General features: G+C 51.1%; 1 protein-coding gene across 2 annotated transcripts in view; it reads right to left on the bottom strand.

The window, feature by feature from the left end:
* The window catches only part of USP24 (ubiquitin specific peptidase 24), a 287,122-nt gene that overhangs the window by 98,342 nt on the left and 172,551 nt on the right, over positions 1-16,229 (bottom strand). The gene's annotated exons all lie outside the window — the stretch shown is intronic.

The following is a 16,229-nucleotide window of genomic DNA, read 5'->3' as shown; positions in this document are numbered from 1 at the left end:
ATCACTAAAGTTAGGGTATTTGAGGAATTTCCTTCATGGGGAGGGGTCCAATCTCCTTAGGATCTGCTGCTCAAGGTCTTATCCGTATCCACAAAGTGGATCAGCCTTGGAATTTTCCTCCCAGAAGTTTTGTTGACCGAGTTTCATTGTCCAGGGCCTTTCCCTACCTACCTGCCTACATCAACAGGAGGCGCTGAGCCCAGGAAGCCCCTGGAGGAGTCTGCTTGGCCCCTCGTGGGGCTTGGGGGAGTAACTTAACTTCTCCACGCTGTTCTCTCCTCTCAGACACGAAGATCACAGCTGGGCCACGTCTCATTATGGGTAACAAGAAATGTGGGCCATGCTGGGGAAATGAACAGAAAAGAATTGGTGCATTGGCGGGCACAGGAAAATCACGCACAGTCAAGTTCTCTTTTGTTCTTTTGGGCCACACATGGCGGTGCTCAGGGCTTCCTCCTGGCTCCCCGTCACTCCTGGTGATGCTCAGGGAACCATATACAGTGCTGGGGATCAAACCAAATTTGCCTGTGTAGGGCCAGCACCTTACCCCCTGTGCTCTCTGCTCTCAGAGCATCTGTATTTTAATATTTTGTTCTTATCTGGGACTGGAGCGATAACACAGCAGGCTTGCGGCCAATCCGGGTTCGATTCCTCCGTCCCTCTCGGAGAGCCCGGCAAGCTACTGAGAGTAAGCTGCCCACCTAGCAAAGCCTGGCAAGCTCCCCATGGTGTATTCAATATGCCAAAAACAGTAACAACAAGTCTCACAATGGAGACATTACTGGTGCCCACTTGAGCAAATCGATGAACAATGGGAGGACAGTGCTACAGTGCTACATTTCTTATCTGGAAAGTTCCAGAATATTTTTTGGGGGGAGACCCACATCTGGCAGTGCTCAGGGCTTCATCTGGCTGTCTGCTGAGCAGCCATCCCTGCCGGAGCTCGGCACCAGGTGTGGGATTCTAAAAAGGCTTGCAGCTGCAGCCATATGCAAAGAAAGCACCTTAACTTCTGTGCCTCACAGCTCCTAAAATTTTGGGCATTTTCCCAAGTCTAATTAGAAATAATTTTTAATGACATGGGGCTGGAGCAATAGGACAGCAGAGAGGGCATTTGCCTTGCACATAGCTGACCCAGGTTTGATCCCAGGCATCCCGTATTGTCCCTTGAGCACAGCCAGGAGTAATTCCTGGGTGCAGAGCCAAGAGTAACCCCCGAGCATTGCCAGGTGTGTCCCAAAAAAGTCAAACAAAAATTTTTGTAATGATATTTGTGGGTATCTAGAGCCAGTTCCCATCTAAAAATTCAGCCTGGATAGACTGGATGAAGAATCGGAGAGGTAGCACAGCAGGTAAAGCACTTGCCTGGCACTCAGCCAACGCCTACACCATATGGTCACCTGAGCACTGCCAAGAGTGAGCCCTGAGCACAGCCGGGTGTGGCCCAAAAACAAAAGCCGAGACTGGAAGAAGGGATGTTTCCCTGGGCGAGAGGCGCAAAGGCAGGTAGCGCAGGATAGAGTGACTGTGTGCTGGGAATGGAGGAACAGAGAGGACTGCAGAGCCTGTGCACCTGTGAGAGGTCCCGCATGACTGAAGAACAGGTGCCCGGCCAGGGGGCAATGCCGAAAGGTGAGACAGGCTATGCCAGCCGGAAACCGGATGGAGGGTTCCCCCAAAGCAAGGGTTCTGTTGTTTTTTTTTTTTTTTTGGCCACTCTTGGTGGTGTTTGCAGGAGCACGAAGTGCTAGAATTGAACCTGGGGCTCCTGCACCTAACTTTGAAACGTCAAGGGAACAGGCGGGGAGGGAATTTGGGACACTGGTGGCGGGAAATTGACAGTGATGGTGGGATTGGTGTAGAAATATTATGTACCTAAAGATGAAGTCATGAAATTTGCTTAAAGTGGATGGTCATGGAGAGTATCATGCCAAGTGAAATGAGTCAGAAAGAGAGGAACAGACATAGAAGGACTGCACTCATTTGTGGAATATAAAAATAACATAATATTAGACTAACACCCAAGGACAGTGGAGACAAGGGCCAGGAATACTGTTCCATAGTTGGGAGCCTGCCTCATGAGCTGGGGTCTCTATTACAGGCAGCTAGAATAGAAAAGAGATCACTAAGTCAATGATGGTTGGAGGAATCATTTGGGATGGAGATGCGTGCTGAAAGTAGATAAAGGACCAAATGCCATAGCCTCTCAGTATCTGTATTGCAAACCATAATGCCCAAAGTAGAGAGAGAGTGTGGGGAAAATTGTCTGTCATGGAGACAGGGGGAGGGGTGGGATGTGTGGGGGGGGATACTTGGAACATTGGTGGTGGATAATGTGCACTGGTGGAGAGATGGGTGTTTGATCATTGTATGATGAATCTCAAACATGAAAGCTTCAGAACTGTATCTCACAGTGATTTTTAAAAAAAGCTAAAAAAAGAGAAATAGTATATGCCTAAAACTCGACTCTCAATAACTCTGTAAATCATGGTTCTTTAAATAAAAGAAAATTAAAAATTGTTTTTGGTTGAGAGGAAATAAACTGTGTATCCGATGCTAGGCAGTAGTATTGCTAAACTGGGTGACATCTCCCCAGAGGAATCACATGAAGACAAGTTGTAATGCAATAAGCAAAGGGTCTTTATTGGCCAGCTCTGTTAGCTTGTCCAGCTTATAACACAGTGGCAGCCTTCTCGGAACGAGCAGCCCCAACTCTCAAAAGTGAGGGACTTTATATCATAACCCTATATAACAGGGACTTTCCACGGATCACCCTTTTGGCCGAAGTCTGAGGTGCTTTCCACTACTTGTACTTAGCTGATTGGTTGTAAGTTGGAGTTACATAAAGGTTGCTTAAGAGTTACGTAACGGTTATATAGGGGGGCTTCCCTACCTGCATCTGATTGGTAACCCTTAGTTGAACTCGTCATGGCTATCTCACTTCGGGAAATCATGACTGAATTCCAGATATCTGTGCTCAATTCCAGGAATTCTGGAACCGAAACCTAGGCCTAGCTTCTTCTGGCTTCTTTATGAGCCGGTCATGGCTCTGTCTTTGCTTCTCTGTCTCTCAGTATCCCGGTGTGTCTGTAGCAAGCCGGAGAAGGGGAGGGTGTAGGGTGGGGAGGGGCTGTGTTTCTTCATTATATGAAGACCTCAGGGATTTCCCCTCTAATGTTAGAGTATTCTCACATGATATTCAGAAGATCAGTTGGGGTTTTTGAGATGGGCTCTGAACACAATCTTAATTTTGTATTAAAAGAATGATGGGGTAGGATCAATGGGCTGATTATGAGTTTGTAAATGCAAGAGGCCCACGTTCGATCCCCTGGCCCACAGGGTTCCCACAAGCGCTGCCAGGAGTCACCCCAAGCCAAGAATGAAAGAACAAATTAATTAAATTTTGAAGTGGACACCAGTGAGAGAGTACAAGGATTAAGGCCTGCACATGGGCTTGCACACGGCCAACCCCGGCTTACTCCCTGGCAAGGAGTATGGCCAAGAGTGACCCCTGAGCACAGAGCCAGAAGTAAGTCCTGAGCCCTGGGTGTGACTCAAACACCACCCTCCCCCCAAAATAATAAAACAGATACGGCCAGGGAGAACTCGCAGGGCTGGAGCCCCCGGCACACTCAGGACCCTGGGTGCTACCTCTGATGCTGTGTGTGGTCCCCTGAGCACAGTCATTAACATGGGGAGCCCCCCCTCCGCCGGAAACCAAACCAAATTAATAAGCATGATGATGGTATGAACTCCTGCCGTCAACGTTTCTCCAGCCTCCCGCACAGCCAGGAGATTAAGCTGCCTTTATTTACTTTTTTAATTTATTTTTTAATTGTTTTGCTTTTTGGGTCATACCCAGCGATGCACAGGGGTTACTCCTGGCTCTGCACTCAGGAATTACTCCTGGCGGTGCTGGGGGGACCATATGGGATGCTGGGGATTGAACCCAGGTCGGCCGCGGGCTAGGCAAATGCCCTACCCACTGTACTATCGCTTCGGCCCCTAAGCTGCCTTTAGTTGTTTGAAGAACGATGTAGGAGCTTCCAGAGAGAGAAGAGCCACACACGCCCCAGAGCTGTAGGCTGACTGAGGGGCCCAGAACGGGGCAGGGAGGGGAACTGGAGAGCAGCAGGCCCCTGGGAAGGACGTGAAGCCCATGTCCAGTGTCTGCCTCAATGCTTGTCCCTCCCTGGCCCCACATGTGTGTCCCACCGGCACACAGAGGCCCCACAGAGGGACCCCCCGGCCAAGGTCACAGTACAGGGGCGTGGTGGAGAGGCGGGAAGCCAACGCGGGGGCGGCTTATGTGTAGTGGCTGAGACCACCGTCCCCTTTTTCCTGTGGGAAGCCAGGCCCAGTAAGGATGGTGGGGGTCGTCTCCAGAATCCCCCTCTGCCTCCCTCAAGTCCTCTCTCAGGTGTCTCAGGTGAGGGAGCCGGTGTCTGAGGAGAGCTGAGGATTTAGCATGGACAGCCTGGGGGAGTTTCTCAGTGTGCCTGGGACCTTGGCTGAAGGGGCGCTGGGGTTGGGGTGTGGGCCAGGGAGGTGGGAGTATGGGAAGGGGAGGTCTGCAGCTTCCCTGGGAAAGAGGAAGATGGTTCCAGAAGCACCTCAACCCTGCAGTAAGGAAGCACCACCTTCCCGCCCAGTGAGAGGAGCTGTCTGTCCCCCAGAGAGGCATGAGGGCTCTGTGTGTGTGTGTGTGTGTGTGTGAGAGAGAGAGAGAGAGAGAGAGAGAGAGAGAGAGAGAGAGAGAGACAGAGACAGAGAGACAGAGAGAGAGAGAGAGACAGAGACAGAGAGACAGAGAGACAGAGAGACAGAGAGAGAGACAGAGAGAGACAGAGAGAGACAGAGAGAGACAGAGAGACAAAGAGACAAAGAGACAGAGACAGCGTCTGGGTCAGTCTCAGAATCTCTGGCCTTTCCCAGGCCCCTGCGGCCTCACAGACCCCCTTGCCGCTCTCTGCCTTGGTTTCCATTTCAAACACGACTCCCTTGGCAGACTGGCTGTGCCTGTGACTGTGCCCAGAGTAGCCGGGGACATCGTGGGCAGGGATGGTGCTCCAAGGATGCTTCCCGAGGTTGGCCCTACTCTGAACTGCAGTTGATGATATCCTTTACAGAGGTGACTCCCAGGGTGCTCTCCCTGCCTCTCTGTGAATAAACTGGCGTCTCCTGGGCATTACGGGGGCCCACGTGCACACTAGAGAGCCAGGTCACAGACTTCAGGGTCGGGACAGGCAGAGCACTGGGAGGTGGAGCCTGACAGCGAGAGCCTTGAGGAGACTCAGGAGATCCCCACAGCCTCACTGGCCAGCCCAGGTGTCGTCGGCAGGAACCATCCCGCTGTGTAATCAGTAAGTGCAGGACCCAAGTGAGGGCCCAGCCTTGCCCAGGCACTGGGCTTGTGGGATCAGTCAGGGAAAACAAGAACATTCTTGCAAGAAATAACGGCCTCCAGAGGGGATCCCCCACAGGAGTCCTCTGTTACTGTTTTTGTTTTGTTTCAATTTTTATTTTTTTAATTGTCACCAGGAGATACATAGTTACAATGCTGTTCATGATCTGATTTCAGTCATACAATGATCCAACACCCATCCTTTCACCAATATTCATTTCCCACCACCAATGACCCCAGTTTCCCTCCCACCACCCCACCACCACCCTGGGGGCCACCCCCAGTGGTGCTCTGCTCCCGGTGGTGTTCAAGGAACCATGTGGTGCTTGGGGTGGAATCTGAGCCTCTTAATGCAAAGTCTGCACCAAGTCTGTTGCACTGTCTCCTGGCCCCGAGTATTTATTTATTTCACGACCATGATCACGATCACGACCATCCTGTTGTTCGTCGATTGCCTCGAGCAGGCCCCAGTAACGTCTCCTTCGTCCCAACCCTGAGATTTTTTAAAGAGTGCCATATTCAAGGCTCTTTCAGAGTTAGGAGAATGAGACCCATCATTGTTACTGGTATTTGGCATATTGGGTATGCCACGGGGAGTTTGCCAGACTCTGCCGTGTGGGCAGGTTACATTAGGTAGCCTGCCAGGTTGTCCAAAGTAAGAATGAGATAATAAGATGTCCGGGAGCTGGGTTTTATAATCTCTGGGTCTTGGCCGTTGATGGGATTACACGGCACCAGGGGGCCAGTTGGTGGGTGTGACCCCTACCTACTGAAATTTGGAGGATCTGGGTGGAGGATGCTCAGCCCCGATCCGAGTAGGCTTGGAGATCTCAGCCCCGGAACCCGCATTCCTTTGTTCCTCTGCCAGTACCTTCATGCGTGTGGAGAGTGGTCTCAGCATGGTGGTGGCTGGTTCTGGAGGTCTTCGGCTGCCGGAGCCCTGGTCAGGGCGGGGAGGGAAACTCAACCCGCTCCCCTCCAAGGGGCCCTGGCGAGGACAGCCAGGCACGGGGGCAGGAGACTCTGCACTGTTCTAAAATTTATTTATTTATCATTTTTTAATGGTCAGCATCAAGGTAGGATTACATTGGTAACTCTTACTCCACAACTGACTGCTTAGGGTTGTTTTGGTTTTTTATTTTTTTTAATTAATTAATTAATTAATTAATTTTGCTTTTTGGGTCACACCCAGCAATACTCAGGGGTTACTCCTGGCTTGGCACTCAGGAGTTACTCCTGGCGGTGCTGGGGGACCATATGGGATGCCGGGGATCGAACCTGGGTCGGCCACGTGCAGGGCAAATGCCCTACCCACTGTGCTATCGCTCCGGCCCCTGTTTTGGTTTTTTAATTTTCAAAATATGTGGAGGCCAGGCTGGAGCACAGCGGGTAGGGCATTTGTCTTACATGCAGCTGACCGGGGTTTGATTCCCAGCATCCCATATGGTCCCCCGAGCACCGCCAGGAGCAACTCTTGAGTGCAAAGCCAGGACTAACCCCTGTGCATCGCCGGGTGTGATCCAAAAAGCAAAAATAAATAAATAAATAAATAAATGTTTAAAAAAAATATGTGGAGGTCCAGTCCAAAGGACTCTTAAACAGCTTCACAATCTTCATCTTATTTTTCTTTTATTTTTTTTTTGGAGGGGAGGAACCATACCTGGCAGTGCTCAGGGTGTACTCCTGGGTCTGTGCTCAGGGATCACTTCTGGAGGGCTCAGGGGATCAGATAGGTTGCCAGGGATTGAACCCAGATCGGCTATGGGCAAGATAAACGTCCTAACTGCTATGCTATGGCTTTATCCCCAAGGTCTTATTTTTCTATTAACACCTTCAAGCGCTTTACAGAATTTCCTCTTCGTGACTATTCATCCCAGGGGGTTGATATATCTACTTTTGTCGCATCGCAGGAGTATTTATGACACATGCTACATTATGAGAAAGATTCTCTCCCCTGGATACTGATTGGAATTCCCTGGGACTTGCTGTGAGAAAGATTCTCACCCCTGGGTACTGATCAGAACACCCTGGGGCCTTCCCACGCATGCTAATAGCATTGGCCCTGCATTATTTTCAATATTTATCCAGAGGCAGGAAGGAGGGGTAGGGCCATGGTGGGTAGGCCTGATTTCATTGTTTATTATTTATTTTTGGGGTGCCAGAGATTGAACCTAGGATCTCACACATACAAGGCACATGCTCCACCAGTTCTGGAATTTTTGCTTGTTTTATTTTATTTTGGGCCGGAGCAATAGCACAGCGGGTAGGGCATTTGCCTTACACACAGCCGACCCAGGTTCAATTCCTCTGTCCCTCTCAGAAAGCCTGGCAAGCTACTGAGAGTATTCTACCCGCACAGCAAAGCCTGGCGAGCTACCTATCGGTGACATATTGGATATGCCAAAAAAAAAAAAAACAGTAACAACAAGTCTCACAATAGAGACGTTACTGGGCCCGCTCGAGCAAATCGATGAACAATGGGAGGACAGCGCTATAGTGCTAGGGTTGGGGGTTGCAGCTGGGGGTGTTCAGGGCTTACTCCTGACTCTGCACTCAGGGATGCCCCCTGGTGCTGATCAAACTGAGATCAGCCAGTGCCCTGTGCTTTGTTTTATCTCCCTTGGATTTTTTTTTTTACTTATTTATTTATTTATTGAACCACTGTGGGAAAAGTTACAAAGCTTTCGGGTTTAAGTCTCGGTCATGCAATGATCAAATACATTTCCCTTCACCAGTACTTTTTTTTCACCACCAAGAACCCCAATATACGCCCCCTCCCAACCTCCCAATGCCTGTGAGGCAGATGAATTCTAATTAACACTCTATCTACTTTGATTAGATTCATTGTTTCGACAAAAGATGCACTATTATTGTTTAGAGTTTACACCCCAAAATCAGACCTGCTGAAAAGGCATTGTGAAAAAAAATTTGTTTTCTACAGCTGGTTACAAGAACCAAATGATGTCGCGCGGCCGTGATAGCGGCAGCATGATTTTGGATTTCTGATATTTTACTTACTAAGCCTGGAAGTATTTCTGCCGAGAGCAGGATAATTATGAGATTGGGTTCTGTGGCTCTGGAGCCATGGCCGTGCTGGAGAGCCGCTCGTGGGGGGCAACTCGTGACCTCAGTAGGGTGTGAAGGATGAGCCGGGAATGCCCCCCTTCCCATGAGGTTTCAGTTGCCCCATCACGACCGGCTCATACCTGGCTTTCCAATAAGCTCTGAGGTGGCTGCCATCTTGCTGTCCAGGGGGAAAAAGCTCCAGTCCTTGTTTTGGAACTGACTCACTGGGGGCATATTGGATCCATTCAAGTTCTATTTGTCCTGAACCCAGTCTCTCAGCCTCCTACTGGGGCTGTGGCTGTGCCACCACACAGGAAGGAAGGTACCCTCTCTCCCTTGGATTTAAACCTGCCATCCTTTAATCTCGGGTGACTATTCTTAATGCTCTGAGCCTTGGCTTTCTTAACCCTAAAGTGAAGATGAAACTCTCATCGTGGGCCAGAGAGAACTCGAGAGCCTCAGCACAGTCTTTGCACGCAGGAGGCCTGCAATCAAGTCCAAGTATCACCTGGTCCCCAAGCACTGCTGGGAGCTGCCCCTGAGCACTGAGCCAGGAGTTGCGCTGGAGGACTGCTGACTGAGACTTCCAACTTCCCAAACAACCAAAAACAGCAAATTCTGACTTTCCCTTGAGTTGATCATGTAGAGCTTTCCGACAATCTGCCAGGTCTGCTCTGAGGTTGTGGACGCAAGAGAATTGAAAGCTTGTCACAGACGAACATGTCCACAAATCGTCCCGGACGCTGTGTTCATGACGGCCCGAAGTCGGAGCCACTCACTTGGGCCCTCCACGGCTGGGAGAGCCCAGGAGGCAGCCACCAGGGGAAGGAACGGGGACGCATATGGTCCAGGAAATTCAGTGTCCCCGCTTCCATCTATGGGAAACTCCCCGGCGGGCAAACCCATGGGGACAGCAGATAGACTGGGGTTGCCATGGGCCGGCAGAATGGGGTCATGAGAGGGTTCTGGCTTGGGGAGCACAGGACATGTGCCACAGTTAATTTTGGCGATGTGTGCGTGACTCTGAGAACAGACCGGAAGCAGTTGAACTGGGCTGTGAACTCACTCTCAGGAAAGCTGTAAAAATCCCCCCCACCACGAAGCACTTCGTCGCTTATAAAATTGGGATCCTATTGCCCCAAGAGCCATGAACCCCCATCGGCTGTCCTGTCTTTTGTAGAGAAAGAAGCTCCACCATCCAGCATGTTCTCTCCTCAGGGCAGATCCCACAGCCCAGCATTTTGAGTTTTCCACAGAAAAGAATTTATATATGCTGCTCCTTCCACCAGACCAGGTCAAATAGTCGATGCCATGGCCGGCTACCTGGGAGAATCTTCCAGACTGTCCAAATCCACGTTCAACCTGGCATAGATGAGCCCTGAATTCTCCTCCTGCAGAGTTTCGGGGCCCAGCTGGAGTTTTTCCATGACACTGTGGTGGAAACGCTCCAGCACCACATTTTGGGGACGAGCTGATTTAAGGACACGGAGTGTCTAACAGCAGGTTTGGTACTTTTCTTTCTTCTTTTTTGTTTTTTGGGGTCACACCTGCCAGTGCTCAGGGCTTACCCCTGGCTCCGTTCAGGGGTCACTCCTGGCTGCGTTTGAGGTACCATATGGGATATTGGGACTTGAACCCGGGTCCAGCTGCTTGAAAGGCAAACATTCTACCCACTGGACTATCTCTCCATCTGGTATTTTTGGCAAGTCTACTGCAGATGCTAACATGTAGCCGGCTGAGACTCCTGGCTAGCAACTGTATATCACATTAAATATATGGGAGATGCATGCTGAAAGTAGCCTATAGATCGAACATAATGGTCACTCAATACCTCTTTTGCAAACCACACACCCAAAGGGAGAGAGAGAACAAAAGGGAATGGCCTGCCGCAGAAGTGGGGTGGTTGGGGGGAATGGGGTAGGGGGTGGGAGGGATGTTGGGATCATCGGTGGTGGAGGGTGGGCACTGGTGAAGGGATGGGTACTCGAGCATTGTAGACTGAAACACAAGCACGAAAATATGTAAATCTGTAACAGTACCTCACGGTGATTCACTTATTAAATAAATAAATAAATAAATAAATGAGATAGAGCTCTAGGCCGGGGTGAAGACCTTGCTCAGTTTCTCCCGCAGAAACTGAGAGAAGACCCCGCAACCAAACTGAGCCGGGTTCAATCCCTAACACTGTGCCTTGTCCCTCAAGCCCTACCAGGAGTGATCCTTGGGCATAGAGCGAGGAGTAAGCCCTGAGAACCACCAGGTATGGCCCAACTCCCCTGTACCCTCTCCCCCCAAAATTTAAAGAAACATGTAAAAACCTGCTGTGAAAATAAGAGCTGGGGCTTTATCTAGAATGTCCCACAGGGCCATCTGCAGCAGACTCTAGTCGCTGTTGGGCTTTTCCGAATTCTCTTTGAGCAGGGGATGCTCTGTCTGTGCGTTCTGTCCTCAAGGTGACGAGCACAAAGACATGATCCTGACACAGAAGACGGCTCAGTGGCTTACGGCATTTGTCTTAAGCCTGGAATGGAAACCCTGGGCCCACCTCGGATGGTCCCCTCGGCCTCCATTTTTGAGACTTGTTGTTACAGTGTTTGGCATATTGAATACATCACAGGTAGCTTGCCAGGCTTGCCAGGCTTTGCCGTGTGGACGAGATACTTTTGGTAGCTTGTTGGGCTCTCCGAGAGGGGTGGAGGAATTGAACCCGGCTCGGTCGGACTGGCTGCACGCAAGGCAAACGCCCTACCGCTGTGCTAAAGAGCTGAATTAAATATTAAAAACCAGGGGGCCCTACTGATAGTACAGCAGGGAGGGTGCTTGTCTTGCACGTATCCGACCTGGGTTCAATCCCCAGCACCCCGTATGGTTGCCTGAGCACCACCAGAAGGGATCCCTGAGCACAGAGCCAGGAATAAGCCCTGAGCACCACTGGGAGTGTCAGAACAAAACAAAACAAAACAAATAAAAACACCAACAACCTAACAACCAAGCAGCCCTTCAGCACTGACGGTTTCCCTATTCTAGTCTTTCCACTGAAATCCTCGGATAAGGCCTGTTGACCACTTATCTAGAACCTTTGTTTTTGTTTGCAGATAAGACCCTGCCTGGGGTGGAGGGGACCCACCTGGCCTACAGCCCATCCTTTCTAAATATGTGCTTTTGCCCCTTCTATTTTGCTATTGAAATCCCTCCGGCCACCACACTGACAAGATGGTTGCTGTGAGGACGTTTCTACTCTCAGGCTTGAAGCCCACGAGGCTCAATCTTGCCGGCGCTCGTCATGACTCTGCACTGGCCAGCGGGCAGCCGTGACAGCGACCCTGGCAGGACGGCCCAAAGCATAAAGACTGAGGCAGAGGCTGGCCGATAGAGGTTTGCTGTGAGGGCCCAGTCGCTCAGTACTTTAGATTTTATGGACACGATAGTTTCCATGACCTCGACTTCTTTCCAGCAGGGCACAATAGTATTGTGCCTGTGTACACAACCGTGACTCCGTCAAACTTTGTTTGTGGGCACTGGAATGTGAGTTTCATGTATTAGGAAATATTTTTCTACTTTCAGTTTTCTCCAACCATTAAAGTAATGTAGATTGGGACTGGAAAGATTGTAGGGATCTAGGACCCTTGGCCCCTGGGATTGACTCACTAGATTCCCCAGCCCTGCGTGATCCCACAGACTGCTGAGACTCATCGAAACTTAGGGCTTGAAACGATCCCCCAGCAAATGCTGCAGCCCCCTGCGTGGCTTCTAATCCCCCCGAACACCCCAAAACCTTCTGGGGGGTTGTTTCATTTTTAGGCTGCACTCAGCGGTGCTCAAGGTTTATTCCTGGTCTTGCACTCAGAGAGCACTCCTGGCAGTGCTCAGCGAGTCATGAGTGGTGCCCGGGATTGAACCTGAGTTGGCTGAGTAGAGGGCAAGTAAGTGCCTTATTCACCGTGCTCTCTCTGACCCTCCAAAGCAGCATTCTTATAAAGTTAATGTTGCCCTTTAAAAATGATGTAGGCCCCGCGTAAGGCTGTCTTTACCAGGGCACCTCGGAGGGGGTCAGGTTGAGTTTCCCTGCCCATCCCAAGCAGAAAGAACCCTGGCAGCCAAAAACCTCCAGAACCCAATCACTGCCATACTCAAGGCTACCCTCCACACTTGGATGAGCCTCACCCAAGTGGGAACTGGCAGACAAACCCAGGCATGTGGGACCCTTGACTGAGACCTCCAAGCCTGCTCGGATCAGGACTGGGCCTCCTCCCCCCAGATCCCCAGTTATCCAGTAACTTGGCAGCCATACCCACAAACTGCCCCTGGCACCATGCAATCTCACCAATGGCCAAGATCCAGAGACTATAAAACAAAGGTCCTGGAAGAGAGCAACGCAGAATTCCCGAATGGCCTCTTATACTCTAGCCCACTTATGTACGCAAGTAGCACACATTCGTTTGGCTTTAATTTGCTTGTATTCTCTTATATACAGGCTTAAATGGCTCCAGAATGAAATACAACAACCTTCTCAAACTCCCCCCTTATTGTTGTGGGAAGGTGCTTGGTGGTGGGATTGGTGTTTGAATATTATCTGCAATAAACTATTGTGAACTACTTTATGAAAACAAAATATATAAAAGTTGTGAAAAATAATGTAGACAGGTTTAGGGAGGAAAATGCCCTGTGTTTGAAATGTGTCCGGACCCCACAGTAGGTTACTGTCATTGGGCCACCCCAGGGGGGAAGGGGTGCTGTCTCTCCACCAGCTCCCCCTTGGCAGCTCGGTGACCACAATCTCCCAGAGGACATTGGACAGTCAGGTTTGGGCCCTTAGTGATGCATCCGGTCCCAGCACTGGGCCAACCCAGGTGGGAATAGGTTTTTTGCCTTGGCCTGTTCCCCCTGGTGACCTGGTGGCTGTCATCCTTCAGAGGCCACTGGACAATCAAGTTTGGGACTGCAGTGACGAGACACACAGGGCCTCATGGGATGGAGGTGGATCCGGCCCTTTCCTCCCCACCTCAACAAGACCCCGAGTTGCTGCCCACGAATGGCCTTTCTGGCTCCTGATCAAGTTGCTTAACGGCCATGATCCCAGAGACTCAGAAACAAATCTCAAAACCCAGTGGCTTTTGGCAGAAATGTGTCTGGACCCGCAGTAGGTTACTGTTGCTGGGCCACCCCAAGGGGGAAAGGGTGCTGTCCCTCCACCTGCTCCCTCTAGGCAGCGTGGTGGCTGCCATCCTCCAAAGGCCATTGGGCAGTCAGATTTGGGCCCTCAGTGACGAGACACATGGGGCCTCATGGGATGGGGGTGGAGCCGGCCCTTTCTTCCCCATCCCAATGAGACCCCAAGTCGCCGCCCATGAACAGCTTTTTTGGCTCCTGATCAAGCTGCTTAACGGCCATGATTCCAGAGACTCAGGAACAAATCTCGGAACCCAGCAGGTTTTGGCAGAAATCCCTCCAGATTTAAGTGTTAAAATTTCAAAATCGCGGGGCCACTACTGCAACCACATGACATCATATGTTATTCATAACCAGCAATAGAAAACAAATTGTCTACTGTTGCCTTTTCAGCAGATCTGAGTGTTGGGGTAAAATCCCAAATAATAATGGTGGGTCTAGTGTCAAAATACTGAATGTAATCAAAGAGAGAGTGTAATGTAGAGAGAGAGAGTAATGTGGAAATCATCTGCCCCACTGGTAGGGGGAGGGTGTGGGAGAGGGGTATACTGGGGTTTTTGGTGGTGGAGAATGGGCACTGGTGAAGGTACGAGTGTTTCACTGTATGACCGAGACTTAAACCCCAAAGCTTTGTAACTGCTTTCACGGTGATTCAATAAATAAAATTATAAAATAAAAAAAAGTAAGGTGGAGTTCATGCCCAATTCAATCAGCTAATCAGTGACTGAATAAATAGCAGTATTCCTACATTAAAAAAAAATGCCCTGTGTTCTGAGATAGGGCACAGAACCAGCCATGTAGCAGTGGATTGTTCTGGAAGGTTGGCCTGGAAGTACACTGGCCTTTAGGGCTTTCCATGATGCCTGGGCAGCACAGAAGAGAGAAGTGGAACCCGGCCAGAGCCCAGTGCTCTGCCAGCACCTGAACTTCTTCTCCTGATGTGAGCTCCATGCCCCCAGGGGCGTCATGGATGAGGGGTGTTCCCAGTTAGAGGCATTGTCTTGAATTCCATTTTCCTAGCCCTCCACAGTCAACTGGCTTTCTCCACCTTAGAGCGACATTGTGACAGCAGCATCTCAAAGGCAGACAAGGCTCCTGGGCTGCATTGGTGGAGTCCAGACAGAAAACCACAGCCTGTCCAGCTTCAGGCCTGTGCCACGCCTGGCTCCTGGGCAGCTGATCCCACCTCTGGATGGGGTGGAGCAAAGCTAAAGTGGTCAGCCAGGTCCCCACCTCAGCCCAGCCTCTGGACTTAGGCAGGCCTTTGTCTCAGTCTGGGCATCAACTTCCAGTCTGTGACATGAGAGCTTTTTGTTTCTTTTTATTTTGTTTTTGGGTCACATCGATGATGCTCGGGGCTTACTCTTGCTCTGCACTCAGGAATCATTCCTGGTCAGTGCTCAAGGGACCATATGGGATGCCAGGGATTGAACGCAGGTTAGCCATGAGCAAGGCCTTACCCATTATACTATCTCTCCTGGAATGGGAACATTTATACGAACAACACACAGTGGAGATGGAAAGAAAGAACATCTAAAAGGATAATAGAGGGGGCTTGGGGGCGGGTTGGCAGGAGACAAGACAGCCTGCAGGGCAGCCAGACTCCTTTCCGGAACTGCTTATGGTCCCCTGAGCACTGCCAGAAGTGATCCTTAAGTGCAGAGCCAGGAGTAATCCTTGGGCACTGCCGGAGTGTGACTCCTCCTCAGCTTAGGAATCTCCGAGTTCCTCCAGGACAAGTTGTTCAGGAGGCCTGGCTCTCACTGATCTGGTTTGCTGTTGTTTTGTTTGGGGGCCACACCTGGCAGTGCTCAGGGCTTACTCCTGGCTCTGTGCTCAGGAATCGCTCCTGGGTGAGGGGGGAGGACCATGTAAGTGCTGCGGATGGAAGCTGAGTCTGCCGGGTGCAAGGCAAACGTCCTACACTCTGTACTGTCCCTCGAGGACACCTTAGAGATCTGACTCAGCGCCTTCAGCTGCCAGTTTGAGGTGCCAACTGAAGGCAGCCCCTGGGCCCTGGGCAGTGGACAGACACCCAGCTGGGCGCAGACTACTTGCTCAGGCTTGAGAGGAATCTGGCCTCAGCGCCCTTGGCTTGATGCAGCGCAGGAGAAGACAAAAACAAAACCCTGGGCTGTAAGACAGCGGCCAATAGGCCAGTAGGAATGGATCGTGCAGATGCCCCGCCCTGCAGGATCCAGGGAGCCGCCTCTGAGCACTGCTGAGAGAGTCCCCCAAAGAAACACAAAAGACCCCAGGCGTCTGCTAGTGGGCGATTCTGCACAATGAACTCCCTGTCAAGGGTTTACATGTGACTTCGCGGGGCAGCCTGGACGCACCGGAGCCTTCCCCGAGTCACCTGGTCTGGGCTGCGAGAGGGAGGGAGGTTTGGGGAAGCGAGGGGCGGACCCTGCCCTGGGGGCTCCCGTCCCATCCTGGGCAGAGCCCTGCGGGCCTCCGAGGGTGTGAATCCAGGGACGCGCTCCAGGGTGAGCGCGGCGTGGCGCGGGGAGGAGCGTCTCCGCGCTCGCTCGAGCTGATGTTTCTGTTTAGGTTCCCTGGTCCACCCAGGTGGGGGAGTAAGGGCGGG

Source organism: Sorex fumeus, unplaced genomic scaffold, assembly GCF_029834395.1.
Source record: "Sorex fumeus unplaced genomic scaffold, SorFum_2.1 ptg000045l, whole genome shotgun sequence".
Lineage (NCBI taxonomy): Eukaryota > Metazoa > Chordata > Mammalia > Eulipotyphla > Soricidae > Sorex > Sorex fumeus.
Note: the sequence above shows the minus strand (reverse complement) of the source record. Positions and strands in the feature narration are given on the sequence as shown.